This window comes from Ambystoma mexicanum, chromosome 6p, assembly GCF_040938575.1.
Source record: "Ambystoma mexicanum isolate Mex_15411 chromosome 6p, UKY_AmexF1_1, whole genome shotgun sequence".
NCBI lineage: Eukaryota > Metazoa > Chordata > Amphibia > Caudata > Ambystomatidae > Ambystoma > Ambystoma mexicanum.
In genome coordinates, this window is record NC_090935.1 from 861,481,859 (window position 1) to 861,509,098 (window position 27,240).

Consider the following 27,240-nt stretch of genomic DNA (forward strand, 5'->3'; position numbering starts at 1 on the left):
CCAGGGTCTGGTAGAAACGTTGCCGGTATCCCACGGAAAACGCCCACCTTAAACGCTACAAGCCAAAGGCAGACAGGGATCCCAAAGAAAATGCCCACCCCAACCGCTGCAAGCCAAAGGCTGGCAGAGTCCGGTTGCACTTACACCGGCAGCCAGAGCGCTCAGAATTCCCACTCAGCACAGGCTAGCACTATGAACGTGACGGTGCTCCAGGACCGGAACCGCTTTTACTGCTCCAGAAATCACACGGATGACATCAGAGGTCACGTGAAGAAAAGTGGGCCAGCCGTTGCTATGGTCCTTTTCTCGGATGGAACTAGTCGCTATGTCGGGCGAGGCCCGAAGCTAGATGCGTCAGCAAAGCGCGACCGCGCATCTAACTACAATCGCAGAAGCCACGCCCCAAATGTATGGTTCCGCCCAACCAGGGGTACTCACCTGGGAGAGGGCGGGGCTGATTACACATCCTGCCCATTGCCGTCAGATTGACTGAGCACTTGGGAAGTGCCGGGAGCTCTTAGGCCTGCGATTGGTTGGTGCTCAGGATGAGCGCATCCCTGATTGGATGCACGATCGACAATGACGTGACCACGCCCTATGACGTCACGTGTAGCGGAGGATCGGTCTTGGAGTGTGGCGGTAGGTGCATCTCTTTTGATTTGGTTTTGTTTTAGTTCCACTTTAATGGGCTGGGAGAGCCCCACGGGTGGATGAATGCTGAAGTCCTCAAGTCAATATGAGGTTGTTGTTACGGAGCGAGGACGAGCGCGGCGGTGCAATTGCAAGGGAATCTCAGGGCTGTGAGGACCAGGCCCGGCAAGTCCATCTACTAGTTGAACTGGGATCATGCACGGTGTCCGGCAGAAAGAGAAGCAACTTTTCCACTGTTAGGACGGATGCATTCCTGTGGAGGAGGGCACCGTGACATCCCTGAGCAGTTCAAACCTTTGGGCTGAGGATGCCCAACAGCATTGAGAGCGCGCATACTTGGAAGGGTGCGGTGCCGCCTACTGGGACTCGGAACTTACAATGTCTGTTAAATAATAAAACCCTCTGTTGCAAGTTGATCTGAACAGAATGGCTTACTGATAATCAGTAAAATGTGATTACAGATACATATCCCAAACGCTATCCCCTGGCTACATGTCCTGTCAACGTGTTTTCCCTTTCCCATACATACATCCGCTGAAATTGGCCAAAATAACTGTAGTAAAAAGAAAACGGCAGCGACTTGTGCCCAGCAGACCAAAGTGTATTCAACGTCTCTTAACGTGTGGTTTCCTGTAAGGATCTGCTTGAGGTGCGCTGTGCAATTCTATTGTACACAGGGAACAAGCTCGCCATTAAATACGCGCACCCTGCCCTACCGTCTTTTATTCTTAGTAAGTGTGCTGTTCACGTTAACAGCACGGACCTGTGCTTCTCGGTATGGCGATTGCCCTTAACCCCAGACCAGCCCTCAGTCCATAATGGAGATGTAGCGCAAAGGGAGGCGAGCGTTCAGCTGTTTAAGGATGCCTAACAAGCAATGCCAATGAACTGCCGGGTCCCTCCGTTAGCTGTCAAACGTATACCATGGGTCTCTGCATTTGCGTTTGGTATAGCACAGACGTGTGGGCAGGCTGCTGTTGCAGTGCAATGCTTTCTTGGCGGCTTAGCAATTTGAACAGGTACAGCACAAATGCAAAGCTAATTAATTCCGTGCTGAGCTCCCATGCTCTGGTCCCAATGCGCGCCTGGCGCTGCACATGTTTTGATTAATTGCAATCGTTTGCAGATTGCTCCTAGCAGTGGTCAGGACCCAATGCCCTCCCCTCCCCCCTTCCTCCTCAAGTATCCCCACTCCTTGTTTATCAAACCTTTGGCTCACTTATTAATTTTGTATCCTCGAATGCATCAACAACACGCAGTGCTTTAAGTGGGTAAGAAATTGAGGGGGAGTGGCTTGCCTTGTGGGCGTGGCCTAAAATCTGAAGGCGCGGCCTAAGAAGAGCATTTAAAAATGAACATGGGTGTGTGGTCTCGTCTACACATCTAAGCGCATACTGCAACACTGCTGGTACTACCAAAACGTGTGTTCCTGGGCAAATCATTTAATGGCACTGTTGAGGGTGAGGCTTTTTAAAAAGAGAGAAAGTTGACTGCTTTTAATATAAAATAAAAGCAGTCCTTGCATTCGGGGAGGGGGGCCTACCCACAACTTTTTTTCTCAGGGGGCTCGACATAAAAAAGTGTGTATGCCATTGCCCAATGCGGCCAGGGCATGGTTGCAGGGCCCAGCGCCTGAACGTGGGTGTGCTGCCAACAGGGTAAGGTGACAGGTGGAAGATGTTGGCTACGAAAGCACACTACTGGGGGCTCTCAGTCATATCCTCCCACCCCAACAAGCAAACAGAAAAGTTTACAGATGGTTCTGTCTTTAAAGGCACTGGGTGTCCTCTGGAGTGAAGGCCGCGATGCCTGCTCGCAGGCGGTGTTGTTTAAGAAATAAGAGATGGTTATGACCGTGTGAGGAAGAGAGGATGGGAGCAGGGGAGGAGCGTGGCAGAGGCAGTGTGCGTGTTTGGGGTCCACTGATAGGCCAAAGTTGTTCTCTGCGTCGTTCTCAGTTCTGTTTATGCAAATGCTATAATGGCCTCTAAAATAACTTCTTCCTTCCCCTCCCGACTGTACTTATTCTGACATCTCTCACTGCCTCCTCTGCCCCCGCGGTGTGTCCCTCTCCTGCCGAGCGCTGCCGCCCCCTGGTTGTCCCGCTTCCCCTGCAGTCCAGTCATGGGGTTAATGGGTCAAACATTAACACCCTTTTGTCTCCACTCCTGTTGTGCCTGTTATTCTCAGCCCTACGCTGTCAATGGCACAACAGGGAGTGGAGACAAAGGGGTGTTAATGGTGGGTGGGGACGCTGAGCTGTGACTAACAAAAGTGCCAGCCAGCCCCAGCTTCGCACAAACTCGTTTGAGCTAAGCCGTGACTGCCCTGCACTTCTGACAGTCACAGCTGCCTGCCTTGATGACGACAGGCTCCTCTCCCTTCGCGGCTGCGGTAGTGGCGGGACCCGTGGGACCCGCCGTCAAGTGGTGGGACCGCAGGGCCCCGGCACAGCCTCACTTTTCGGAGCTCCGGCCCACTTAAAGCACTGACAACACACATTGACTAAGCCTGCATGTTTGGCTTTTGTGTGGCTAAGGGGTGGACTTTTTCTGTGCCCTGTCATAATGGTACTGCATACGATGGGCACCACTGGAAACTGGTATTGGTGCATGGGCATATTATGGCAGTGCCTAGCTAATGGTATGCAAAAGCCCCAAGTGTTGGCTTTACTAGTGTTTTGTTTTTTTAAAGGAATTCTGTGCAGAGAACCCATGCAAGGATACAAACATTGTTTAATAATCAAGTGGATGAAGGCACAATTGGATAAGATATCTTTATTACACCAAAACCTGGGTTACAGCTGCCATGTGAAAGCTAAAACATGTAGAGTTTTTCTGTTCCCTGTTCCCATAGATTTTTTTATGCACGTTTAATTTGCAGTGTGTGTGTAGATCTGTGCTTTAGTGACAAGAGTCCACACCTTTGTGAACGTCTGTTTTTTCTCTTTTTTTTTTTTTAGGTACTGTTTTGTTTTGTCTTTAAATTGAGTACTACATTTATTTTCTCTAACCTATAACGATGGGTGTCCTGTTGCTTTAAATTGGTACTAGTGGTGGCACATCCACAATGGGCTAGTGCCCTCACATTTTGGAAAGTCTCCCATTTCTTTTTTTTTTCAAATTGTTTTTATTGCAATTTTACATTTGAGAAACAAAGCAAACATTAAAACAAAAGTACTGAAACGCAGTCCTAAAAAAACTTCCCCCTCCCTCCCACCGGAGTGCAGAAATTGTCTCTGATCCGGATTCAAGACCTCTTGAGGTTTTTGTTTATGTAAACAGGTCCAAGATGCAAAGTTTGTGGGGGGACCATTGTAGCATATAATCACTCTGCAAATGTTCTAGTGCTGTTCCCCAGTCTGTGATACATTTTTGGGTTTTTCCCTGGATGTTGTACGCAATTCTTTCCATGGCGATATGGGACCAGACTCTTCTGAGCCAATCCAGGTTGGTCGGTGGAGATTGTTGTTTCCATTTTTGTGCTATTTCTAGCCCGGCTGCTGTTAGGAGCCCCATGAAGTTCTTTTTTTGGGAGATCGTCAGTGACCTATCTCTAGGGTTACACAGCCAACACAGCCACACCTCTTCTTGTGCATTTTCGGCCCCGTTGAACATGGCTTGCATGTGGGTTTTTACGTCTGACCAGAATTGTGATAGTTTCTGGGCAGTCCCACCAGACGTGTCTCCAGTTCCCTGCAGAGTTGCATCCCCTCCAGAATTTGTTTTGGGTAGTATGGTACATTTTATGTAGTCTTTCGGGGGTGTAATGCCATTGGATCATGATTTTTATCCACGCTTCCCTTACCTGGATGGCTATAGACCATAGATAGTCCCATTGTTCTTTTGTTATCGCTTTCTCTAGTGTAGTGTCCCATCGTTTCATGTATAGCACTTTGACATTTTCTGTTGGTGTAGTGAGGAATCTGTATGTGGCCGATACAAATTTGTTTGGTCCCAGTGTGTGTCAGTATGTATTTCTCAAATGGGGTCGGGTTTCTAGTCACAGCTTGTTTTATCCGTGGGGAGGAATGCCAATGGCAGAGTTGGTCATATTTGAATTTGTCTTTTTGCGACAGGCCCAATAGATCTCTGCATTCAGTGAATGATCTAATTTGTTGCCCGTTGAACATGTCTCCAACTTTTGTGCAATCTGCCTCCTTCCATTTCTGGTAGGCTCCCTTCTCCATGCCTGGTTGGAATTCCGGGTTATCTTCTATAGGCATAAAGTGGGCGGGGTCGATTGTTAGAATTTCTTTTCTTGTTGATTTGTTCCATATGTCTAGTGGGGTTCTCATCACTTCACTAATGCAGACATTCTGATGTCTATGCTCTGGCTTGGTCCATAAAAGTTTGCGAAGTCGATTCCTGGCCAGTGCTCTGTCTTGTGCTTCCCATATCTTTTGGGAGTTGTCGGGGATCCATTCTTTGAGGACCCACAATTGGGCCGCTTCATAGTATCTTCTAAAATGTGGAAGCGCCATACCCCCCCATTCTCTAGGTGCTGTTATCGGCTGGTTCAATAGTCTGTGTTTTTTTTCTGCCATATATACATCGAGGTTGCCTTTGTAATGGCTTTAAAGAAGGAGGGGGGGAATTTGGATTGGGAGCGCCTGGAAGGTGTACAACAGCCTTGGTAGGACCGTCATCTTTATCACTGTCATTCGGCCCTACCATGAGATCGAGAGTGGGTTCTATTTTGCCAGATCCCCTTTGGTCTTTTCTAGCAGGTACGGAAGGTTCTCTGAGTAGAGGTTTGCAATTTTGTTCGTGAGGGTTATTCCCAGGTATTTGATCCCTTTCTTTGCTATTTTTTGTTGTAGTTCCGCCGCTAGTTTTGGATCTCTTTGTTGTTGCCTGCTAAGATTTTGGATTTATGTCTATTGATTTTTAGACCTGATATTGTGCCATAGATCTCTATTTCCCTCATCAGTGTCGGAAGTGATTCTTTCGGACTCGACTGAGCCTGCAGCATGACATCCGCGTATGCCATCGCTTTGTGTGTTATTCCTCCCATGTCGATCCCTTGAATTTCTGGGGTTTCTCTGATCCTCTGCAAAAGCGGTTCCAGGAAAATGGCATATAGCAGTGGGGAGAGTGGGCATCCCTGTTTGGTGCCTCTTTGTATTTTGAACGAATCTGTGAGTTCCCCATTCACCGCTACCCGAGCTGATGGAGAATTGACTCCAAAGAAGCAAACTGACCATAATTATTATAAACATATATTGTGGTCAGGCTAATTTATCATCGGAAGACTTCTTTGAGCAACTTAACCTAACGCTAGATGAAACATCTGCTGATTCGACTGTTAATCATATTCTAGTAATGGGAGATCTAAATCTACATTTAATGCCAGTGGCAAAATCTTATACTGTGGGCAAGCTTCGATAGAAGTCACTGATGCTAAGCAGGAACTATGTGATGCTAAATGGTACCATAATGGGCGATATCCCCCCAGTTTCAACGTGGCACAAAGGCTCGCAAGAGGCCAATCTTGATTATATTTACAATGATGTTATATTCATGAATTTAGCAACATCATTAGTAATTAAAACATCTGAGCATTGCGATCATAAGCAACTGTGTCTATCTTGGTTATGGCTTAGAGATTGTTCATTGGTGTATAAGAATATAGATCTCATGAATATAACGACTAAACTCAAGGTCTTGTATAAGGTGGACAGAATCTAAATTAACTAAGTTTAAACAACTAATCATTGATGATAACGCGAGTAATAATTGGTTAGAAGAAGGCTGTTATACTACCTCAATGCAAAGATTGTACAGAAAAAATCATGCGGTGGTCTGAATAACTACAGACATCTGCATGCTTTTGATCTTGAGTTGAAGTAAAGAAAGGCCGTTCTAAGACACGACCTGAGGAATTTAAAATATATGCCTGCTATCAGCAGACAGCCCCAGATGAAGGCCCTAAAAGCAGAATATAAAAGATGGCTAAAGAGTCGGAAAGACTCTAGATATCAAAAGGACAGGGAATTAATGATGGCCCAGATTAAACTTAAATCAACACGCGGGATCTGGGCCCTATTAAATGAGGCTGTACATAATACACAAACTTCAGCTCAGTTAAACCCTATATCGAAGCAGACTTGGAGTAACTACTTTAGTGCAATATATCAAACCCCAATTCCAGGATGTTCCATTAAATTTGATGAATTATCGCTTGATCATAACTTCTTTTTTGATAAAGATGACATAAAATGCTGTATAGCTAAGCTTAGTAGATCCCGGGCTGCCGGACCTGATGGTCTTCATAACTGCACTATGAAGCAAAATCCAGAAGCCTGGTTGTCTATTGTATATCAAATCTTCAAAAGAAATATGAGTACTGGTACAATTCCTCCTTCATGGAAACAATCGTACATTCTCCCAATATTTAAGAAGGGGGATAGGAGCGACCCCAAATCTTATAGACTGATCGCGTTGCTTGATTGCCCAGGAAAGATCTTTGCACGATTGGTGTTGGGCGAGTTTAACAAATGGCTCTCTGCTTTTAATTTAAGACATCCATTTCAGACAGGGTTTATCCCTGGGTTAGGGACAGCCATTAATTTACTTACCTTGAATGCCATCATTTACGAGGCTCGTCATCAAAATCAACCTGTTTATGCAGCTTTCATTGATTTTCGAACAGCGTTCGACTCATTCCCTCGCGAATTATTATTCAAAAAATGGATACACCATAAATGCCTGTGGTTTATCTTGAAATGGTTATATGAATTTCACTCTGATACATCCATTCAAATTCGACTAAGTCGTGACGGTCTATTATCTGATGCCATCAAGACTGACCGTGGGCTAAAGCAAGGGTGCTTATTAGCCTTAGCTATTTATATTGCTGATGTAAGTACTACTTTGAAGGTGTTGAGACTGATGCTCCTAAACTTAAAGGTATACCCATTAATATATTGCTATATGCAGACATATGATTATAATATCTAAAACTCTGTAAGGCTTACGGATGATGTTAAATGCCCTAGAGAGTTACGTGAAAAAAAATCATATCACTATAAATACATCTAAAACTGAAGTGGTGCAATTTGGGAATAGGAAACAAAGAACAAAACATCATGTATGGGCCTTGCAAAAATCTTCTATACGGACTGTTACAAGTTATATCTATTTAGGAGTGTCCATAAATAATCATCCACAAGATCTTCCCTATGAAGCATCCTTAAAAAACAAAGTGACTACAGCCCTATCCCAAACTAAAGTGATTAGGGCTAAGTTCTGCAAATTCTCCATTAGCCCTCTAATTCTGTACTATAAACAAAAAATGGCTCCAGTCGTTTCATATGGTGCAGAAATTAAAAGCTGGAAACCCTATTCATATTGGGCAAAAATAGAGGGCCATTATTGGAAGAACGTGTTAATGCTACCTATGTCAGAACCTCTCCCAATAATTCGACATGAGTTCGGATTGATCTCACTCCACACTGTATACAAATGGAAAATCTGTACTCTGTTTAGAAAATGCCTCATGAGTAATGGTGATAATGGTCTGGTATTGATAATATCCAATTACATAAATACATCAAATAATGTTTTTGTAAAACAAAGGCGATCGAGAGCTCTAAAAATTCAGCATGATGCTGACATTTCAATTGATTTACTTATTGAAAATCCGAATAAAGCAAAACAAAAACTGCATGAGTTCGATTGGATTCAAACCAGAACCCACTGTCAGTGTTATAAAAAATTCAATTCCAATCCGTTTGTGCTGAAAAGATATGGTATAGCAGCCTCCTATCTATTACATTCGCAGAGTCAAAATCATCGTGCAGATTTTTTGCGCTTTAGATTAAACTTGTGGCCGACTAAAGAAATACTGTGTAGATACGAATATCATCATCTGATATAAACTGTCGATTTTGTAAAGGTGAATTTGAAACCCTGCAGCATTTGTTGACAAACTGTGAGGCATTAGTATCGATAAAATGAAATTATTTTTCAAGTCTTATTTTGAAGATCATGTGAACTTAACTGAAATGCAATTATGAACAGCCCTATTTAACACAGAAAGAAAATCAATTCGATATGCAATTGTTAACTTTCTTTGTAGACTGGAGTTAAAAGACAATTCTATAATTGAAGTGTAAATTGCATCACAGAATATTGAAACAAAGATGAGTAACTGGAGTTGTCAATAAGAATGTTTCATTTGGAGGATATTCTGTAAAATAATCCCATTATTTCATTTAAATGTTTTGTATATTATTTTAATATTATGTTATATTTTAAAATGTTTTAATTGTGTTGATATCATGTATTTATATGTTGAAAGGTTGATTTTTTTTTTATTTCATCCTTATCAACGTTTACTAAAAACTAAAAAAAAGATGATGAATTGTAGTTTGCGCGTATTATCTTTATATATTCTTTTCCCATTTTCTCTAGAATGCGAAATAGTAGAGACCATTCTACTCGGTCAAACGCTTTTTCTGCGTCAAGCGCTAGGAGTAAGGCCGCTGTTGTTGTGTGTCCTGTCTTTTCAATCAGGTGAGTGATTTGTCTGATGTTATCATGAGTCATTCTGTTGGGGATGAATCCCGCCTGGTCCTGGTGGATCAACTTGGGAAGCACCTCTGAGAGTCTTTTGGCCAAGATTTTGGTATAAAGTTTCGCATCCAAGTTTATTAGTGCTATGGGGTGATATGAGCTTGGGGTTGCCAGATTTTTCCCTGATTTATGGAAGTCTAGGATCTTTGCTTCATTCATGGATGGGGTGATGTCCGAGCGGTCTTTAAAGGTATTGAATAGTTCTGTAAAGGAACGGGGTCCTTTTTTTTAATGTATGTTTTATAGAATTGTGCTGTGAATCCGTCCGGCCCCAGTGCTTTATTTTTTTGTAGATCCCGAATCGCTGCCTCCACCTCATCTTCTGTGATGGGCTCAACTAGTCTTTGCTTGTCCTCCTGCGTCACCGTCTGGAGTGTCACGTTTTCCAGGTATGCGGTCTGGTCTTCTTCTCTTGGGTACTCGGTGGCATACGGCTTTTGGTAGTATTGTTGGAAAATCTTCCCTATCTCGGTTGTCAATGTGCATTTTTGGCCGTGATCGTCCGTCAGGGCTTTTATCGATTGGGCTTGTCGTTTGCCCCCTAGCTGTCTGGCGAGTAATTTGTCTGCTTTGTTCGATTTCATATAGTACCATTGCTACAAGTATAGGAGATGTCTTTCCGCTCGCTTAGTTCGTTGGGCCTCTAATTGGCCCTGGATATGTATGTCTGTATGCTCTTTTTACTTTTGATGAGTTGTTGTGCGGCATTTCTGCTCTCAGTTTCGTGCTCTTCGCTTCTAATTCTGCCTCCCACTTGTTATTTAATTTGGCTCTTTGTGTTGCGATCGCTATGATGTGGCCACATATCACCGCCTTGTAGGCCTCCCCTAAGATTGACTTGGATATTTCCTGCGTGTTGTTCTCTTTGAAGTATTCTTCGGTTCGTTCTCTGATGGTCTCTCTCGTGACTGTGTCGTGTAGGATATCCCCCGGTAGTGTCCATCTCCAAAGGCATGTTTGTTTGCGTATGGTGGGGAGACGGATCCAAAGGGGGGCATGGTCCATTAGAGAGATGTCACTCACTTCTGTTTCACCGATCTTCCCCAGCAGGCTTAAGGATGTCCATATGTAATCGATCCTGGCTCTTGTACCGTGTAAATGCGAGAAGTGGGTGTATCCTGGTGTCGAACCTCTTGATTTTCTCCATGTGTCTTCCAGAGCTAGTTTTGTCATCGCCTTCTCGAGGGCTTTTGAGGGTGTACCCTGCCCCGCGTGTCTTGGATTTGATCGATCTATGCATGGGTCCCATGCGATGTTGAAGTCTTCTGTTAGGATGAGCTCTGCCTTCGCAAAGGATTCCAGTTTGTCTATGCTGTCTCTTATGAAACAGTCTTGGCCCACGTTAGGGGCGTATATCATTGCTATTGTCAATGGGGAGCCTTCTATTTGTATATTTGCAAACAGTCATCTACCTTGCTTGTCTAATAGTGTTTCTTGAATGTGTACGTTTAGAGTGTTAGCAAATGCTATTAGTACTCTTTTCTTCTCTGGGTCATTTGCTTGGATTATGTGTGTATACTTTGATTCGGGTTTTCCCCTTGTCTTGCTTTTTGATATGGGTTTCCTGAAGCGTCAGGATATCGAATTTCTCTCTGTGTAGGTAGTGTTCCACCTTTTTCCTTTTTACAGGGGAGTTTAGCCCACGTATGTTGTATGTTAGGATTTTTAGACCCATTTTTTATGTATGTTTTCTTGTCTTATATGTCTCGCCGAGATCTTTTTACTTGCGTCTTCTGCCTTCCGGTGTGTTTCCCCTGCCCCCTTCTCAATTTCCCCCTTAACGGTTCCCTTAACTCCCCCCCTCCCCCTTAACATCCCTGAGGAGGTCACCGGGCCCTATGATCGCTCAGTCGTGTCGCCTCTCGTGCCATGCCCTCTATAACTCTGGTAACTTGGTCGTGGGGAGTCCTAAACCCCACTTAAGATTTTTGCGGTAGTTCTGTTATTCCCGGCTCTGGCTGACCATGTTGGTTGCCAGCGGTTCCGGCTTTTTGCCTTCTCCTGGTGGTTGCACTGGTGGTTTTAAGTGGTTTCTCCGTGGTTCGATGGGGATGATGGCTTCTTTTGTTCCTGGTTCTTGGTAGCTCGCTCCCCTTTGGATGCTATGGTTTGCCAGCCTCTCGGGGCTCTTCGCCCTTTCTTGGGGTCTCTGGGTCGCGCATTCCTCCGGGTCTTCCTCCATATTCATGATTCTCTGGCCTTCCTCGCACGTGGTTGGAAAGTCTCCCATTTCATGGGTGATGCAGAGTTCCAGATCAATGAACTTGACCTCCATGGCACCAGATTTTCCCTACTGGGAGTCCATCGGGCCTTGAATTTGGGTTACAGAGTAAGTGCCAACATAGCAGAACTACAACTGGCTGTTTATTAACTTCAATTACCAACCTTTTTTCTTTAAACTCTGCATTATCCTATAACGCTAACCTCTGAAGACACTGCTACTGTTTGCACTTTACTCATCGCCAACTTCATCTGTTACTTTGTCTTTGACATTACATCTGGTGGCAGTGATGAGAATGTACTATCGGCTACTGATGCTTGAAGTACCTTTGCATCAACATTCCTCATATGTTCCGGTACTGAATTGACAATATTTTGTTCAGAATCAGAAAGTTAAAGTGGCATTGTCCCTGCCACACATTGTTTAGTGGGTACACAGGAGGCATGACCAAGTACATCTGTAAAAATGACTACCAAAGTCAGTAGTTCTGGATTTTAGGTACTGAAAAGCTTATTTTTTTCAACTTGGTTTTTATTTGCATTTCTTATGCTCACAACAACAAAAACATTAAACTTGTGAAGAACTCTCCCACCCCTACCTCAGCCTCCCTCCCCCACCCGATCCAGGAGAAAGAGCCCAACTTGTTCTCATCTCCAAGTCGATCTCGGGGAGCTCCGCTTACAGTTCTAAATCTTCCTGAGGTTCTACAATTCCCAGCAGTGTTTGTCATCGATTTCGGGCACCATGTTCTCCGCGCTCCTTCCTTTAGATCGCTTATCAATTCGGCCCAATCCGACCTAAATTTCATATGCTCTCCTTGTATTGAGTAAGTGAGCCACTCCATAGCTAGCACCTATCACATTTTGGTAACCCATTCATGTTCTTGTGGTGGTTCTGGGACTTCCATTGACACGCCAGCACCAGGGCCGCCGACATCATCATTATAACATAAACCTTGCGACGGGACTTGGTGGGAATGTCTCCCAAAACTCCACCCAAGCCTATCCTGTCCAGTCCTCGGTTCTTGCCCCCCACATTCCCCAGAGTATGGAGCACATCCTGCCGTATTTGACCCCAGAACGTATCTAATTTTGGACATTCCCACCATATGTTAGCCCATGTGCCAATTCCCCCACAGGCTCTCCAGCATCCCCGCGATAATAGCGGATATATCTTATTTAATCTGACTGGGGTTAGATGCCATTGGACCAGCAACTTTAGCCAGATCTCCCGAATCTGGAGGGACCTCGTTAATTTCGGTATTTGAGCCCACAGATGTTGCCATTCTGGATCTCCGATATCTGCCCCTGTGTCCAACTGCCACTTCTGCATGTATTTCCTGGGCGGGGGATCTTCTCCCTCCTTTATATGTTTATAAATGGACGCCGTTAACCCCTTATCCCCCGAATGCGTATCCAAATATTTCTCGAAGGGCATTAGCAGTCTTGTGCCTACTTAGTGCATATCTGACTGGGACATACAATGTCGCAATTGTATATACCCATATCTGTGTCGTTCATCTAGACCAAAATCCACCTTGCGTTTCTCAAATTCCTTAACCGTACCCCCCTGATACATGTCACGTATCATCCGACATCCACCCTGATACCATGCATTAAATCCAATGTTCTTACATCCCGGGGTAAATTGTGGGTTTTCGAATATAGGGGTATATGGGGAAGGGAATGTGGTGATATGGGATCCCTTCACTGGCGAGTCCCACGCTTCTCCCACAGTCGTAATATTGCTTGCATACATTTGAGGGGTTCCATCTGCCCTTGGCTTCCACAGCATTCCGTCCAGATGCCCCGCCACCTCCGCTCTATCCATTGATCTCCAAGGTTTGTTACGGTCATCCTTCTGCCAGTCTCCAATAATTCTAATTTGGGCTGCTAGATAGTATGCCCTAAAGTCCGGCACGCCCATCCGCCCGGTGACTAGGGGTCCTCATGAGAGATCCTGCCAACCTCGTTTTCTTGCGGTTCCATATAAACCTGCTTGTGATCTTGTGTAATGCTCTGCTCGTGATATTGTGTAATGCTCTGAAGAAGCTATGTGGGACTATGATTGGGAGAGCCGTAAAATGGTATAAAAGCTGAGGTAGAACCACCATCTTTAGTACATTAATGCGTCCAAGCCAGGGAATGCTCAGGGGACCCCAGTCAACCAATTTTGATTTAATTTTTTGCATCAGGGGAACATAATTTGCCCTCAACAGTTCTCCCAGTGTCCTGGTAAGGTACACTCCTAAATATTGAATGTGCTTAGCAGCCCACCTGAAGGCGTAGGTGTTCCTGATGTATCTCTCAGTGGATTGTGTTAAACCCAGGCTGAGTATTTCTGATTTGCTTAGATTCATCATCAGCCCTGCTACTTGTCCAAATTGATCAAGTTCATTGCAGTGTGCTGGGAGAGACACCTTTGGGTCTATCAGCATGAGGAGCAAATCATCTGCAAAGGCGGTTACTTTATGCTCTTGCCCCCCAAACTGTATACCCTTTATATTTTCTGCCTCTCTGATTTCAGTTAAAAAAGGCTGCAAGTGGAGAGCGTACAGCAGTGGGGAGAGTGGGCAGCCTTGTTGGGTACCTCGCCCTACCGGCACAGGACCCGATATACTCCCATTAATCGCCAATCTAAGGGTCGGTTTTTGAAAGTTGGCGATTACCTGATCTATACATTTAGGGCAAAACCCCATCCTATGCATCATGGCAAAGAGGAAACTCCACTCCACCCGATCAAATGCCTTTTCGGCATCTATTGCCAGGAGGAAAGCCGAAACCCCCCTCCTGTTGGCTTTTTCCGTCAGGTGAACTATTCTCCTCAAGTTATCGGCCGTCTGGCGACCCCTTATAAATCCCGCTTGGTCTGTCTGGACAATTGTGGGCATAATGGAGTCCAATCTGGATGCCAACACCTTAGTGTATAGCTTAGCGTCAACATTTATTAAAGAGATTGGGCGGTACGCCCCACCCTGCACCGGATCCTTGCCTTTCTTATGTATGAGAACCACCTTTGCATCTTCCATTGACCTTGGCAGAACCCCAGTCTCTCCTATGTAGTTAAACAATCTAGTGAGGTGGGGGATCAGGAGTTCCTTATGCAACTTGTAAAATTCAGCTAAAAACCCATCTGGACCCGGAGTTTTATTAGTTGCTAGGGTAGACACTGCCTTTCTGACCTCGTCTGCTGTTATTTCCCTTTCCAACCTTTCCCTGTCTTCCGTTATAAGTAGGAGATTGACCCCTTTTTAAATAACTCTCATGTGTTCTAGGATCTGGGTTGCAAGAGGTGTGGAGGTTTGTGTAGAATTTGCGGAACTCCCTCTCTATCTCGCTATTGGAGATGTGCGTCTGGGCCCCGTCTCCCCTGATTTTCAAGATTGTTCTATCCCTTCTCTGCGGAGCATCCTGGCTACCAGGCGATCCGTTCTGTTTGCTTTGACATAATATTTTTGCCGCAGGCGAAGCATGTTCCTTTCTGCTTGTCTAGATTGGATGAGGTTCAGCTGGGCTCTAAGTATGCAAACCTCTCTTTCAATAGCTCTCGTTTGCTTCCCAGCCATCTGTACCATTGCTTCCTTAAGCCTGTTGCCCAACCGCTCCTCCTCCAGTCGCATCTCCCTTTCCCGTCTTGCTTTAATCGCTATGATTTTCCCCTTAATCGTGGCTTTAAGGGCATCCCACCATATCTGCGGCGAGGTGTACCCCCAGCTATTGTAAGTGACAAAGTCTTCAAGCTCTTGTTCAACCTCCCTCGCCAGAATAGGGTCTTTAAAGAGAGTGGTAGGATACCTCCATTTCCACAGGCCCGGCGGCCGCTTCGGTCTAGTGATTGCCAATAGGACTGGGGTGTGATCTGAGAGTGAGGTGGGACCTTGTGAAATGTCTATTACATTCCCTAAGAGAGAGCTAGATACCCAGACATAATCAATACGTGAATGTGTTTTATGTGCATGCGAGCAGAAAGTAAATCCGGGGTGTCTCCCTGAATTTCTCTTCAAGCATCCACCAGCACCAACTCTCTCATTTTCGCTTTTAGGTCCCCCGAGGGCCAACCCTGCGATCCCCAGAGCACCCTACTCCTATCTCTATGGGACTCCCATGCCATGTTAAAATCCCCTGTTAATATGATACGGCCAGCAGCAAAATTGCTCAGTTTGGTGAGGGCTTTTACCATGAATTGGTCCTGGCCGGTGTTGGGCGCATAGATTGTTGCAACTGTATAGACCTCTCCTCTGCCCTCCATTGTCACTGCCAGGTACCTACCCTGAGAGTCTTGCTGCGAGTCCTTAACCACCAAATCCACTCCACCTCGCACAGCAATGACCACCCCCCTCTTTTAACAGACTCAGTGGCCTGTAGCAGCTTAGAGTATCCCCAGATTCGAATTCTATGAGAGTCTTGGGTTCTAATATGAGTTTCCTGCAGTGTAACCACATGAGGCTTTTCTTTGCGTACATACCACTCCACTTTTTGCCTTTTGAGCGGAGAGTTTAACCCATTTACATTTAAAGACAGTATCGTCAATTGCCCCATTTTAGTAGGTGGTGTTGGAACTAGGATGTGTCCCCCAGGCCTTCCAGCCTGGGTCTCAGGTGATTGCTGTCGATGGGAACTCATGAGTTGATGGGCTTCTTGAAGTTTCCATTCTCCTGGATCAGTGAGGTGATCACCCCCCCACCCCTCCCCCCTCTCCTCCTTTCCCCCCTGGGCGACGTCAACTGGCAGTCTGCACCCCTCGTATAGTACTTTACCCCAGTCTTGAACAATGCTGGATTTACCCACCCCATTCCAAGGTATTCGCCCTCCCCCTCTCCCCACCGCCTCATTATGAATCTAGTGCTTGCCTGTGACGGTGCCCCTTTCTATTTCGCAAGTGCCCTCCCCGGACTTGCTTTTCTAGACTCTGTTCTCCTGCAAAGAGGCGGCTCCAGTGGGGGTCACAAAGTGGCCGTTTTGAGCCCCCTGTGCGATCTTCTTTTGCCCGTTGTGACTAGCCGATGGACGATCCTGTTTCTCTGGGCGCTTAGAGCTTACTGTGGTCCATTCCCACGATTTGGGTGTTTTACGACTGGCTATTGTCTCAGCGGTGTGACGGTTGCTGCTCTTCTATACCCAGCAGATCTAAGCCTTGCTCGCATGTCGTTATGTGGTGGTGCCTGCCTTGCTAGGTGAAAGACAAACCAAACGGGTGGGACCATCTATACTTTATTTGTTGCGCCCTCAAGTGCCTCAGAACCGAAGTCATTCGCCTCCTTTTAGCCAATGTCACCTGGGCTAGGTCTTGATATAGAGAAATCTCAGAGCCATTATAGGTGATTTTGCCCGCCTTCCTGGCCGTTTGCATAATCTTCTCCTTCGTAACAAAACTGTGGAAAGCTACTAAAACATCTCTTGGTCTTGCGCCGGGTTCAGCCCGAGGAGTCCCCACCCTGTGGATTCTGTCAAATTGGAGATCCAAACCCGACTCATCTTCGAGAAGGTCCGTGAATATAGTTGTTAGCGTCTGCGCAAGAGCGGTTTTCCCGGGAGAGCTTTAACCCGGATATTGATGCGCCTGGAGCAATCTCCAACTCCTCTGCCTGCAGCTTCAGGTTTTGGGTTGCCACAGCTAGGGTCTCCAAGAGGTTTTCGGTCTTTCGTGCGTCTTCTGTTATCTCTTGTATGGCTTGTTCGTTAATGTCCACCCTCTCCTCCACTTTGTTAATGTCTCTCTTGATTTCCCTGAGACCCTCCGCTAGGTCCTCTCTCAGGGTGTCCATCTGTCTTTGGCCAGCTGCCGTAATATTATCAACCATTTCCCCCAGGAATTGTTTGAGCATTCCATGCGTGACTAATGCATCCTGGGGGGCCTCTATTGAGCTCTGTGTCGACTCTCCCGCCCCTTCTTCTCAAGGGGCACCCCCCTCCACCTCCATCTCCCGGGACCAGATTTTGGTAAGTGTCCCATCTTGGACTTTCTTTGAGTTATTCGCCGCTATTGGGGGATCTTAGTCCCTGTTCCTGGACATTATGAAAAATGGAGAAGAGTGGCGTGCGCGCGGCACGGGGGATGGCCCAATCTGACCAATTCCCCCTTGCTGTGGTGTGAGATTCTCTTGGTTCGGGCCCTTTAGCTAGTGCCTCCTTTCTTAGGCTCTGGTAGGGCCCCGAGAGACCTGAGTGTTTCCAGAGGCCTGGGCCAGTCTAAGAGCTGCTGGATGTCCCTCTGAAGTCACCCGAAGCGGCAGCAACCGGGTCGGCTGGGTGCCCCTGGGGGGGATCTCCTCTCCCTCTGATTTAGTTTGAGACTGTCTTCCACCCTCTGGGGTCCCCCCTCCCTCACTCCTTACTTGATGGGAGGCTCACCCGGCAGTGAGGCTCTCTGCGGCACACCGGGGGTCCCTCCATCTGCTCTCCTCCAGTCTTCCCCCCGATCCGGGGGCCGTCCCCTTTCTGGTCACGTCTTGCCACCACGGACAATGGTCTCCACCCTGAGGCCTCTCCTCCTACGGCTCGGGCCACCGTTTGGGGAGAGCTGCCGGGTTCCGCGCCTCCACAGCCGCACAGGGGCAGTGCTCCCTGGTGGCCCCCGGCGCTCCTCTTCAGTTGAATGCCGGTCCTGACTCTTGCTGCCACCAAGGTCCAAGCCCCCGCCGGGGAGGCAGCGCCTCAAGTGCTCTGTGCCGCGAGGAAGCCCAACGGCACAGCAGAGCTCCCCTGAGGATTGTCTCGCTCCCGATCACCACACGCTCGCCTCCAGTCCGCCCGGCCGTGGAGCTCAGCTGCTGCGCTCCGAAGCATCCTCGGCTTGAGCCCAATTCCTGCCTCTCCAACGGAGTAATGAGAGATCAGCTGGGGAGGGCTGGTGATCGCTGCTGGGGGTCTGCTGGATCCATCAGGGCCTATGCTGTTCGTGGAGCTCGGGCGACATGGTGTTTACCAGTCGGCAGCCATCTTGGAATCGCCTGAAAAGCTTTTATCTGCTGAGCATTAATATAGGGGCTGTGTGCTTTTGTAAAGCATTGTGGGAAGATGGTAGTGTGCTTGTTTCAAGTGTGACGTTGTTGGCACTAGAGGGTAATGGACGCCATCTGTCCTGAAAAGGATCCTTAGTTTCACTTTTGATTGCTACCATGTCATTTCTAGTGCTTTCAACTTAGTGATTTGCCCAGGATAACACCATTTGGTTAAGTGGGAAAGACGGCCACTGATGATTTGATCAAGATAATACAATTCAGGCAAGGTACATTTTTTTTTTTTCTTTCAAAAGACCTAATCTGGGGTGGGGGAGCATTTAGCCTATGTAGGTCTTAACATCCCAGGGTAATTCACATCATCTTGGCTTTCCAGTTCAGTTTTTTTTAGTGCTTAATCCCAACAAATAGCCTCTTTCGCAGAACTTCTCAAATTTTGACACATAAACAGAGATAATAATAGTGATTTACCCTGTATCACACTGTTTGGCCATGAAGGGAAGCCAAGAGACTGTGATTTGCAGAAGAACACACAATTGGGGCCCATAGCTAGTCATTCCTGGTAGGAATCTGCTTAGGATAAACTGCAAGACCTGCAACAGACACATTTATCTATTTTTATGGTATTGGAATCGGTATTCTGCCATTGTATAAAGATGTGAAACATGTGCCATACATGGCTGTGCTACCTTGGTAATGTTCTCTAAGCTGGAAGTACACACCTAGACAAAGATGGTTAGAACACTTTGACTTGGGTGTACCACAGGGAATTCATCTGGGCAGTTTTTGATTCCATCATCTTTTAGCCCACCCATTCCATTCTAGAAGGAGACCAGCGAACTACAAGCCAGTCGTGGCCCTGCCATAAAGGAATTGGGCCAGACCAAAGTGTCAAGCCCCATCCCTTCTGTAAACTAACACAAGCAACCTTTGGTCGGTCCAGTGCAAGGGTATCTGGTCTTTATTTATTTGACATTTGTAAGGCGCACTTAGCCCGGCGGCATCAAGGCGCACATGCTTAAGTATATGGTTACAGAGTGCTTCTGGTATAGTCAACCAGTTTCATAAGACAGATTACTTACATGAATGCTGTTACATATTTACACAATGTTATAGGTACAGGTTATTGCTTACTGTGAACCAAAGCTGAATTATCTGGTTTTGAGACTTTTTCGGAAGGACCAAAGAGAGGTGTTGTTTCTTATTTTAGGTGGTAGAGCGTTCCAGAGGTTAGCTGCGACTACCGGGAAGCTGGACACGCCCGCTCTTACTCTCTTGAATCTTGGGACAGAGACAGAATTGGTATGTGAGTATCGGGTAGGTCTGTTGGATTGTGTTCTATTGATCTTGCTGTTGAGATAGGCTGGTGTCTTGTTGGCTAGGCATTTATGGGTCCGTGTAAGGATTTTGAATTTGATTCTGTCATGGACTGGGAGCCAATGTAAACTTTGTCTAATAGAAGAGATATGCTCATTCTTGGGTATATTTAAAGCTGCTCTAATAGCATTGTTTTGAACTACTTGAAGTTTATGTTTCTAGTACTAGGACCTGCGAAGAGTGGGTTGCAGTAATCTATCCTGGATAAGATCAGTGCTCTTGCTAAGGTGATGGTATTGTCAGTTGAAAGGAAAGGTCTACTGGATCTAATGAGTTTAGATGTATAGGCTGCAGACGAGACAATGGAATTGACTTGTTTGGAGAGGGAGAGTGAAGAGTCTATGTAAATTCCCAGAGTTTTTATTTCTTTAGCGATGGATGTTATTGCTGTCGATGTTAAAAGATTGGTATTTTGTAGGCAGGTTGCCTAGTTTAGTTTTTTTTCCTATTAGGATGAGCTCTGTTTTGTCGTCGTCGAGCAACAATTCATTTTGTGCCATTCAAGCCTGGATGGCAAGGTACATTTTGTTGATGTTGAGGGTGTCCGTATCATGACATCCTGTTATAGGGATGAGTATTTGCATATCATCCGCGTAATTGGTGTATGTGATGCCCATGTTGTCAATTTTGTCAAATGGGAGCTTCGTGAAGGCATTCTATAGTGTTGGTGATACACATGAACCTTGTGGCACACCACATGTCACTGGTGTAGGTATGGCGGCTGCTGTGGTTGAGAACACCCTCATTGTTCGGTTGGAGAGAAAGGATTCACTCCATTTAATAGCTTCTGGTGAGAAGTGTACTGCAGTTTCAAGATGGTGGCATAACATGTTATGGTTGACCAAATCAAAAGCTGCAGAGAGGTCTAGTAAGAGGAGAATTCAGAGGTCTCCTCTGTCTTTGAATTGGTCCATCTGTATTTTGAGATCGAGCAGTGCTGTCTCTGTACTGTGACCGGTTCTGAACCCTGATTGTCTTAGTCCTCATAGTTTGTTAGATTCTAGGAATTGTTGGATTTGCAGGTAGGCTGCATGGTTGAGCCTTTTTAGTAAGACCGATACTGTTGTGATGGGTCGAAAGTTAGTGGGAATGTTGGGGTCGAGAGTGGGTTTTTTCAGTAGGGGTAATACCCAGGCTTCCTTTAGCTCGTTGGGTATGGAACTGGAGGCAAAGGAACTGTTGATTACTGCCGTGATGAATGGCGCTAATTCCTGTATACATTCTTATTAGTGTGGCGGGACAGGAGTCACCTTTTGCATCTGGATGGTTTTAGACCTGTGATGATTTTAATTGTTTCTGTAATGGGCACTGGTCTAAAGACTAATTTGTTGGACATTGATCATTCTTGCGTCTTAGGTGTCGAAAGGTGATCTGTGTCATGGTTGAGTTTCATTTTTCTATTTTACTTTGTAGGAGGGTAATTTTGTCTGCTAGGGCTTTTTGTACGTTGGTGCACCATAATTGGTTTTAAATAGAATGATCAGGTGTTGGTGCGGGCACTCAAGCTCGCGAAGGATGGTGAACACTTCTCTGGGACGTGATTGCGCATTTTGAATTCTGGTGTTGTAGTGATTACTTTTGTCTTTGATGATGGCTTCCTTATAGATATTGGCTAGGGATTGGAATGTTATTTTGTTTGATGGTGTAGGAGATTTCCTTCAAATGTTTTCTGCTGATCTTTTGGCTGCACGCAACGTTTGGATTTCTGGTGAAAATCAAGTATTGGTATTTGTATTTGTATTTATTGATTTATAAAGCGCTTTACACCAAAGTGCTGTACAATTGAACAACTTAATACATAAAACATAAACAATATAACGGTAGAAGCGAATTACAATATGAATCAGTCAACAAAACAGTAAGAAGAGCAATTAACTGAAGGGAAAAGGGAGAATAGTGGAGTAGGACTGGGTGGGGGGGTTGGTGAGTAGGAGGAAGGAAGGGGAAAGGTGAGAGTTGGGAGGTAGGGGATGGAGATAGTCAAGGTGAAAGATAAAGGAGGGAGGGGGGTCAGGAAGGGGTATGATCTTTAAGTTTTATTTCTTTTATTTTTAAAGATGTGATTAAGTCTATAGCTGTTAGCAGTGTTTTGTTATATAGTTTAACTAGAGTGGACGGATCATTTTCTGAGTTAGTAGAGTTTGTCAAAGGTGCTATGAGGGAAAGCATGTTGTCCCCGTTATTTTTAGAACTTCTGGAGGAGAGTGTGGGTGGTAGTGTGGGCGTTTTCTTGTTTTAGTGACTATGGAGGTGGAGAAGATTATAGTGTTGTGGTCGGACCAACCAAGGTGTTGAAGTATTGGGCTCTTTGCTGATTAAGGATGGGCATTTCTCTATATATCAGTATACTTATTTACTACTTATATTAACACCCATACAACTTTGTTTGCATGAGTAATAAATACAAAATAGGTCAGTTGTACAAGTCAATGAGGTGTTGATTCCCTGAGTCTTCCACCTCCAACAAAGACCCCTTCCACTTATATTCCCTCCCTTGTCCCCACTCAAGCACATGGTTGGCACAAGACTGCGACCACCTATCCTACTGGAAGTGGACAGCGTATCTCTCTCTAGTTCAAGAGTCTGAAACCTGTGGCTCTCCAAATATTTTGAATTACAACGCCCATCAAACCCTGTCCACAAAATAAAAGGTGAGGAATCTTGGGAGTTGTAGTCCAAAACATCTGGAGTCTCTAAGGTTGCAGATCCTTGCTCTAGTCCCAGTTCACGGTCAGCACCTTATGACTTCCTTCCACTCCTCTGTCACCATACTCTATGTGCTGTGTAGCCTGCCTGCATCTAGTTCCTGAATCTGTCCTGCTCTCAGGAGCTGGCCCTAACGCAGAAGCTATATCACCATTGCGAAAGAACACCCTTTGGGGACAGTCCAGCAGCACTAGTTTGGGTGTTCTCTGGTAGATGAACGAGTAGGTCTCCCAAGCCCTGCGTCTCCTACATGTTCAATTGGCAACACATGTGACCCGAACAGCAGCTCTGCACATGCTTAGCTGGCCCAACCATGTAGGCCAATGGAAGCTAGACATTTCTCTGGCAACGTATTTTAAACATATTTTATTTTTTACACCAGCAAAATAATATTTCCAACTTGAAAAAAGCTACAAGCCAGCCTTAAATTCGACCCTTGGATCTTATGAGGCGGGGCACCATCCCACAGGAGAGCTTCTAGGGCCTTTGTCCTTGCAGGGACACGATTGCTCTCAAGGGCACTTCCAATAGGAGGACATTAGGGCATCTGTTTTTGACTCTCTGGTGCCCTCGTATGGGCCTTAGTGAGGCGGGACTCAGGGAGGGAAGTATCAGTCATTGCTCTCCATGCTTCCTGTTTCTGCACGAATGGCCTCCCAAGAGTTGGGGGCAGAAAGGATTGGAGTGGAGCCAAGGAAATGGGCAGAAGGAAAAAGTATGTGTAAAAGTGTTCATGCGCATGCTTGAGTTTGTATGTTCTTGTGAATTTACTTTAGTTTGCGCTAGGGGGTAGGAGAAGGAGTGCGCCATTGGGACAGAACTGGTCACTGAAAATGGCCGTTGGAGGAACTCTGTGGCAATGAGAGCCCCCTGGTGCTGACTTTGGGCCCTCAAGGTGAGACAGGTCAGGGCTGTGGCAGCGAGAGATAGATGGGAGTACTGGGCAGTAAGAGGTATGCAGGGCTGATATGTAGTAAGAATTGCATGGGCAGAATGGGTGACAAGAGGCAGCACTCAGTTAACATGAACATGTCTTTTATTTGTCGTTATGCTTGCATGTATTGTTGAGGCAGTTGAATTTATGTTGGGTACTAGCATCATGAACGTGGTTTATACAGTGGTAATGCTTGCATATAATGAAACCATCCAGTTGATTTTCGACATAATACGCCTTTAAAGAGTACTCTTTTGGAATATGTTCGTGAGGCGACAACCATGAATTTCTTTGGGCACATCCAGCATGAAGGGGAACTCGCTGGTATATGTTGACATACCTCATGTGTTCTTTGGACTGGAGAATTTCACGTTTTTCGACAGAAAAGTGAATGTGAATTGTACGGCCGTTACACATAATTTTTCTGAAGGTTGTAAAATGCACCGTTTCAAATCAATATTTTAAATGTGTTTTAGAGGGAGAACCACTCGAGCCCCCCGCTGAGGTGGTTCAGGCATGCACTTAAGCCAATTCAGGCAAAACGTTAACACCCCTCGCCACTTCAGATATTCCCCAGTCGAGAGTTGCGTATGTGCGTGTGCAGATAGATCTGGCACCTTCCTGGAAAACATATTTCATTCAGGGGGTTGATCGGTGCGGAATACAGCCTTGTGGGAACAATTTTGGAGCAGGGTCTAGTGTCAGAGCAGAAGCGTTATGGGAAGCCGTATAGTAGTAACAGAACTGTTATGTACTGTTTGGTGCTATCTGTTTTGGAAAGCATCCATGTAAGGAGTGAGGTGGAGGGTGTCCCGGTGGCTATGCGTAGAAAAAAGAAATGGGTAACACGGCGAGAACATGTGACAGCTGTTTTGAAGAATGACAAAAAAGTTGAAACACACTCTGGGTCATCCATACCTGTGCATGGACTCAAGGGGCACCAGATTAAGGTTGCTCTAAATGTAGTGGGGCCTTTTGCAGTATTGTCTCTGCAGAGTACCTTTGACATAGGGCCTCATTACACGGAAGGCGGTAAGGGTGAACGGTCACCGGTAATGGTACCGGTGACCGTTAACCCTTACCGCCTTACTTCGAGGTCCCTTTGCGGGTAGGTACTTTAACGCCTGCTGTTTAGCAGGCGTTAAAAACCAACCCGCAAAGGGACCAGGGTGCTAATTACGGTACCGCAATTTGCGGCACCGTAATTAGCGCCTTCCCCATTCCCATAGGCCATATGGGGCAAGAATGGGGAAGGGCAATGGGGCAAGGGGGAATTACCGCCCCACCAACCTTGGAATAGGGCGGTAATTCCCCTTTCCACCAAGGCGATGCCGGTATTTTACCGGCATGGACCAAGGTGCTAATAGCACCTTGGTCCTCCACCTACCGTGTAATGAGGCCCATAGTCTTGGCCAACTGTTTTTCCAAAGGCCGGAGATGAAGATAGTGGTGGGGGTAGGGCAGATTGATGGGCTGGTGTGGTTTGCTGTAATTGGTATGGCGAGTGGGCACCACTTTCAAGTTTCTTGCTTAGAAATAATAAATATTTTGGAATCTCATACATTTCCGTAGAATTGTGAGTGGGGTGCAACCCACTAACTGTGTCATGCTTCCGTGCTGGGCGTGCAAACTGACACGGGAAAATAAGACACTTAGACCGATTAGCCTTCTGTGTGGGCTGCACACTCTTGTTGGCGCTCTTTTTGGTTGAGTAAATTTCATTCTGTGCATGCCATTTTGGCAGATCATTTCTCTCCAGTATGTTTTGCCTATGGATGGATGTACCAAAAAACAAACTTATTCAGAATGTTTGTTATTTTTAATTAAATCAGTTGTTTGCAGATGCAAATAGCTGCCAATGCATTTCGGGCTGAAATTAGTCCTTCGCCAGTGCGTCTTTATCTGGTCGAGCATGTATAAAAAACCAATCATATTCAGCATATTGTCAGAAAACCTCCATATATTCCCGCCAACATGCAGTGTAGTTTAAGCCATACCGATATCCGGTATGTCACAGAATTGAAGTCAAAAGTCGTATGATCGATTATGCCGTTTCAGTCATAGTACAAATGCATTAGATCATACACACAATTATGTATATGTACATAAGTGGTAAAGGAAAATGTGCAAAATATTGTTTGTAAACCCCAATTAGGCCAAAAGACATGCGTACACAAGACCACAAAAAGAAAACCTATATGGAGAAAATATAATGAACATATCAAGCTTTTGCTTGTGTAAGATTGGTAATTGATGTCTAATCGACTAGTAGTGAGCATATACCTCGCTTGCCCGATCATATTGTGCAATTTTAGTAATAAGTTGTCATGCGAATTCTAAAATAAAATCTGTTAAATCGTAAAAGGTGCTATGCATGATGTGTTTGCATGCCAATCTCTGTTATGTCAATATTGGTTGTAACCACCGTGGTGAAAGTGTGACTCCCCAGATAATAGAACTCTTGAGAGACAGCCAGGTATCTCAGTGCCACCGATTGGTGTAGTTATATCTATGTTGCTGCCTTGATGTTAAAGACTGTAGCTGACGATCTCAATAAACACTACTAACCTTTTTGTTTTAGATTAATCTTCTTCCTCATTGGAAATACCAATAGTTCAACGAGGGTTGCAATCTAATTAACCAAAACGTAATGAAAAGCAGTATGTACACATTCCTATCATAGAAACACTGTTGCTTGTTAACTGAGAAGAGTTGGTAATATTTTACCTGCCATATCGGGAGCCAGTTGTGCCATGGACGGTGTGTGTTCTCTATTAGTTGAAACAAACGCACATGTAAACATAGCGTTACTGTAGCAACCGTGCTGGACATAAAAAATGTCCGGCACAGTGTGTGTAACAGCGGTCGGCCATTGTGGAAGCGAACAGCAACTACATATGCAGTCTTGAGTTAGCCAGTTATCGAGGCTACTTGTCAATGTGAGAGAGGTGCATTAATGCCCTCTGCAATCAAACATGTCGGAAAAACGTGTATGATCTCTATGCTTCTGCGATAAAGTGATACTCTGCAGCGTTCTACTCATTATTGGTAATTGTTTGTAAATGCTTGTATGCTGGACACGTCATCGCTGTTGGTGTCTTCGGCTGTGTGTAGCAAGCCATTCTAAGTGCATTAGTGCTTTTAAAAGGGGTTATGCAAGAAGAAAAAATGTAGGAAGACCTAATCAAGAATAATCATAAATAAAATATCATCAAAAATAGCAAAAGATAACTATCTTAATGATGAACATAATCGCAGCTGAAAACTAAAAGACATCAAAACAATAGTGAATGTAAATACATGCAATTATAGAGCATCAATGAAACTCCAATGTAGGTGAATAAGATTATGGCTTGTAAGATGATGAAACTCAAAGATAACAGTTAAGGTACCATTCTTGTTCATTCCATTAGGACTCAGGGCATCTAGCCGGTCAATCCAGTAGGCTTCTCTATGCACTCTGTCTTTTTAGATCTTTTCTTTGACCTTTTATGTCTCTATTTTCCAATGCTTGATATTTTACTTGAGGGATGCCGTGTCCTTTCTCATTAAAGTGTCTGTCAACTGCGGATGTGATGTTCTTGTTCCTGATACATGACTTTTCGTACACTTATTTTTCTTCCTGTTTCACCAACATAATAGATTCCACATGGGCATCTTATGCAATATATTGCATTTCCTGCAAGGCAGGTAGTGTATAATCTCAACTAGGTGCAATACTGCTGCTCCTTTGCTGACATTATTGCAGTTACCAGAGTTAAGGCATGGAAAGGTGCCTTGTTTTTTTTTTACCATTGACCAATGTCCTGTACCA

General features: G+C 45.3%; 1 protein-coding gene across 6 annotated transcripts in view; it reads left to right on the forward strand.

Annotated features, from left to right (window-relative positions):
- The first annotated feature begins 389 nt into the window (after window positions 1–389).
- The window catches only part of FER (FER tyrosine kinase), a 2,139,903-nt gene continuing 2,113,052 nt past the window's right edge, over window positions 390–27,240 (forward strand). For 2 of the 6 annotated variants that reach the window (XM_069625479.1, XM_069625480.1), the window contains exons 1-2: window positions 401–639; window positions 9,069–9,170. The gene's annotated coding sequence lies outside the window, so the exon portion shown is untranslated. Of the gene's footprint in view, window positions 640–9,068; window positions 9,171–27,240 lie in introns of all 6 variants that reach the window. The other 4 variants (XM_069625478.1, XM_069625477.1, XM_069625482.1 and 1 more) reach the window with 3 other exon arrangements.